The sequence below is a fragment of the Sciurus carolinensis genome, chromosome 17, assembly GCF_902686445.1.
Source record: "Sciurus carolinensis chromosome 17, mSciCar1.2, whole genome shotgun sequence".
Taxonomy (NCBI): Eukaryota; Metazoa; Chordata; class Mammalia; order Rodentia; family Sciuridae; genus Sciurus; species Sciurus carolinensis.
The window spans coordinates 53,723,607-53,728,952 of NC_062229.1; positions in this window are offsets into that span (position 1 = coordinate 53,723,607).

The window sequence follows — 5,346 nt, forward strand, 5'->3', positions numbered from 1 at the left end:
CAAGGTATCTTTGTGTTTACTGCTGCAACTCTTGCACCTCTATGTTTGAGCTATGGTGGAGCAGGTGTGGCGACTCTATGCCCCTTTGAAAGCAGTTGTTATGAAAAGAAAGCCCCAGTCTGCAATTAGTACAAGTTTTTGTGCTTTATGAAAATGTACACCACATTCTGGCCAGCACTGCTCAGATTGATACATTAGCCCTGTGCATTTTTTTTTTTTCCCTTTCTGGATAACCTTGTAACATATTGAAACCTTTTAAGGACGCCAAGAATACATTACTCCACAAAAAAACAGTAGGCCAACATATAGAGTGTTTAAAATAGCATTTCTGGGCAAATTCAAACGCTTGTGGTTCTAGGACTCACATCTGTTTCAGTTTTTCCTCCGTTGTATATTGACCAGTGTTCTTTATTGCAAAAACATATACTGGATGTAGCAGCGTCAGCATATTTTTTTTCCCTCTCATCCTGGAGAGCATTCAAGATCTTCCCAATACAGGAAAATTAACGAAAAATTTATATACAGGCAGCGGCAAACAGAGCCATGTTCAAAATGGCCATCGTGGCCTTAAGCAAAAGCAAGATTTTTGTGTCTCAGTCCAGCATCTCTGTTCAGTTTTTTTGAGGTGCTGTCCTCTAGGTTGGCACTGCAAGGGTGTCAGTAGCTCCCCCAACTTTTTCTCAGATGATTTTGCCTTTACTAGTTTTCAATTTGTGTTTACAAAACATTATGCAAGCCACTGGTGTCCCCAGATATGACATGATAGAAGGAAGCTGAGTCCGCCAAACAAGGCTGGTAGGAGCTGACGCCTGTAGATCATTGGCAAAACCAGTCCCCAAAGATGGAGTGGCCCATAATATAAATATAGAGAGAGATAGTTAGAAAAGTTGCTTATAACTTGAAACATATATTTAATAGAAATGAGCACCAAGGCACAGACCTAAATACTGCATTATTGCTGTAAAAAGTATACTTTAAAATATTTATTTTTTTTAAAATAAGTGTTTTCTAGTCTCCTCTCTATGGAATGGTAAACATAAGATGCTGTGTTTTGAAAGGTGATAAAATAAATTGTTTATTCAGGAAACGGAGACATAGGAATGAAAAATCAGAGAAGGGGTCTTCTAATTTACTTGTCGACGCCAACTTTTACACTTCAATCGGATGATTGGATAAGGTTTTATTTTAGAAAAACATCATCAAAAAATGGATGCTGAGTAATTAAAGGTTGGGTTGAGTTTTTAAAATGTATCGATTTTGAATCTAGAAGTTTGAATTAAAATGCCGTCTTGGGATTTCCAAAGCAAAAAAGGAATGGAGAAAAATTGCATCTTAGACCATTTTTATATGCAGTGTACCATTTGCTGGGTTAGAAATGAGATAAAGATTATTTATTTTTGTTCATATCTTGTACTTTTCTATTAAAATCATTTTATGAAATCCAGTGTAGTCACGTGTGTGTGTTTAGCTGAGACGGGTGTCCATTGAAGTTTGATGAGGTCCGGGTTATGTCTTAGGGCATCCAGAACAAAACACTAACATTTCAGGCATGTACACAATATTACATCTGACTCTCCAGGATTTATTTTGTACTTTAATACTCTTTTTTTCTTTCCCTGTTGCTAATTTTTCTATTTCTTATTTGCTCTGCGGCCGCTGCTAATATGTGCATGTGGTAGTGGGAGGTTGTTTTTGGATGTAGACTTTAAGCACAGAGAAATGGGTTTGCCATGTAATTCCGGGTCAAGAAAAGAAAGGTAGAAGGATTTGAGGAAAGAAAGGAAGCAGTGTCTGAGATATTCTGCTCCTTGTCTCTTTCCTTGCAATGGTTGCCAGTGAGCGTCTTAGAGCGGAATTCTTCAACCTCGGTACTATTGACACGTTAAACTGCATCATTCTTTGTCCTGTGCAGTGTTTAGCAGTATGACTGACCTCTGCCCATTCCTTCTGAGACAACCAAAAATGTCTCCAGACATTGCCAAATGTCCTCTGGGCAGCACAATCATTCCCAGTAGAAAACCTCGGTTTTAGATGGAGGAACTGAGGTTCGGATCACTTGGGGAACCCAGCTGACCACAGTGGTGACTGATGCTTGCTTGGTTGACTTACGAGAGGGAGAAGGCCCTTGTGAGCTTCACTGTGCAGAGTTTGGAGATCCAGCACGACATCCCAGGCAGGTTTAATAGTTAGGAACACAGGTTTTGGAGCCAGATGGCTTGGGCTCAGATTCTAGTACTGCCACTTGCTGTGTCACCTGGGAAAGGTTCCATAATCTCTCTGTGCCTCTGAATCCTTTCTCTTTAAAATGGGACAGAGTATGACTATTTACCTGTTCAGATTTTTGTGAAGATAAAATGGGTGTTTTGAGTAGGTTCTATGAGGTAAGAACTCAATAAAATTTTAGTGAGGAGGAGAAAGGAGAAGGAAAGGGACATGAGAAAAAGCCTGAGGTCTCAGCCCAGGAACCTGGGGGCGGGGGCGCTGCTGCTTTGAACACCCCTAACCTTGGGCTCTGTGCTGGGGAGGCACCCTTCATGTTTGGGGAGGTTGCAAACTTGTGATCTGCTGTCTATCACACTTTCAACACTTCCAGAAGGGTTTTGTTTGACTGGCATGGCTTAAAAAACAAAAAACAAAAAAACACTTAAATTAGTTGCCAACATTTCCACAATGAGTATTTTCACATTCAAATTTGGGTTTCTGGTTTAGAAAATGAAAAGGCTGGCTACCTGGATACATGTGTCATGAGGCCCACAGAGTGACAGCTGCATCCAAGCAGTCATTGTTTCCTTTCGGACAGGGCCAGGCAGGTCCAACGAGCCAGTCGTTGGTGTCACTAACTGGCCTCTGCAGGCTTTTGTGCTCTGACACTGTCTTTCCTTGCAGTCAGGGTTTCTTAACCACAGTACCGTTGACATTTTGGGCTGGTCAAGTCTCCGTACAGGGGGTTTCTGTGTACTGTGAGCTGTTTAGCTACATACCTGATCTCTAGATGACAATAGCATCTGTCTATTTGTGACACCCTAGAATGTCTCCGGACATTGCTGAATGTCCTCTGGAGGGCAAAGTCACCCTGGGTGAAGACCACCGGTCTAAACCAAAATGAGGTGCATTTATATGCTAGCCAATGAGTTTAAAACAGAGAAACGAACAAACACAGATTCATCTTTCAGTGCAGAGAACCATCTAGCATATCACAACCCAGTGAGTATTTAACAAGTGTATGGAAGTCGTACACCTGCCTGGGTTTCACTCTACTACTCACCTGCAGCGTCCCCTCCACGAGGTTCTTGAATCTTTCTGATCTTAGCGTCCTCAACTGAAGCACAGGGACAAAAGCAACCACCCGTTTTGGGTAGACATTTAAATAACATGACATAACCTACAGAAGGTCCACAGTAGTATCAACTTAATAAAAGGTGGAATTCGTTTTCAAAACAATCCATCATCAGCTCAATTTCCTAGCCAGCCTGCCCCTGCGTAGCTAAACGTGAGCTCTGTTCTCGGGTACTTGTCACTGAGCTGCAGTTTCTAGAGAGCATTCCATTGCTCTCAGACCCCGGGAGATGCTCAGCAGGAAGTGTTTCATGGCCAGACAAGTTTGGGAAATGGTGAATGATGGATCATTGCCCCGCTGAGAGATGTATGATGTTCATTAGCATATTGGCAGCACTATAATCAAAGAACGGCAGGAAGGAAATGTGCCATTGAACTCCCACTTGGTAGGACGCTCCCCACTTCCCCTCACTGAGCAGTTGCTACCGTCCCCTGGGCCAGCTGGAGGTGCTGGTACAGAGCACCCCTTTCCTTGGCAGGTTCTCTGGGCATGTGTTCCCTTGATGTCAAGAGCTGCCTGCTTGCTTGACACTTGTGACCACAGAAGGAGGGTGTGCTACCTGGTTATGCTGTCTGGAGAGCTGGGGTCTGTCCTCCTTACTGACATATGGCCACCATGGGGGTGGCTAATCTACTTCACAGCCTGGGTGACGAGATGGTGTTTTAGTCAGCTTTTTTGCACACTGTAACCAAAAGACCAGACAAGAACCATTTTAGAGGAGGAAAAGCTTACTTGGAACTTACAATTTTAGAGGTCTCAGCCCATAGGTAGCTGGCACCATTACTCTGAGCTTGAGGTGAGGCAGGACATCATGGGGGAAGGGTGTGGTGGAGGAAAGCAGCTCAGGACACGGCACCAAGAAGCTGAGAGGGCTCTGCTCACCAGGGACAAAATATAAACCCCAAAGGCATGCCCCAGTGACCTGCCTCCTCCAGCCACATCCCCTACCTGTCTGGTTACTGCCCAGTTAATCCACTCAAGTGAATTAATGCACTGATTAGCTTAAGGCTCTCATAACAATCATTTCACCCCTAAACTTTCTTTTATTGCCTCACATATGAGATTTTGGGGGCTACCTCATATCAAAACCAAAACAGAAGGGGAAGCTAATACTCTGGGAGGCAGACAGGAGAGTCCTGAAACTTGTATCAAGAGGTGGGGGACAGAAAGACAGACCACAGAAACAGAATGAGGATAGAAAGAGGGGAAAGGGAAGGTATAAAATATGGAGGAGGCAGATGAAGGGAAGAGAGGGTCCAGCTGTCTTCTGACCATTGTCTTCAGAAAAATCTCATTTCTACTAACTTAACAAATAAACAATAAAAACACTGAAGCAAGTATTTTTGATAAGCATTTATTCCTCTCTGGCACTTGCTAAGGGTTTTATCTTTCCTCTCACTTAAGAGTCCCAAGAATCTCTGGCTCTCATTTGGTAACTGAAAGAATGGCAGTTTGGAGAGTTCCTGTCTGACCCATGAGCTGACTTGTCCACTAAATATTCATGTTCTCCCTCTATAGAGGTGGGGCTGTCATAGGAAAATGATAGCCTGACCAGAGACTGCATTTCCTGGCTGCTTGCATCCAAGTGTGGCTGGACACGGTTCACCAGTTGACGTAAAGTGCTGCCTGTCAGTTTTGGAGCCCAGGGTTTTGAGAAGTCACTATGAATTCTCCACTATGTCTTTTGATTTCACCAGTCTGAAGTCCTAGGGGCTGATGGAGCCTCAACATGGAAGAGACCTGGGTTCCTGACTCACCACAGGAAGAACAGCCAGACCCAACCAGAAACTCTGTCCTTGGCCCCGGGGTTTAACTATATTAGAAGTCCAATGCGCTATCCATTGCAGCACGGAGCCACCTCCGGGGTGTAACTATATTATAAGTTCTATTTTATGTCACTGAGGTTTTGGAATCTGACTTAATCATTTTGACATTGCCCCTCCTGGTACTTCCTGAGGCTGTCATGGAGTTCCCAAATGCCATAGGGGTCTCCTACCCATGGATTTACC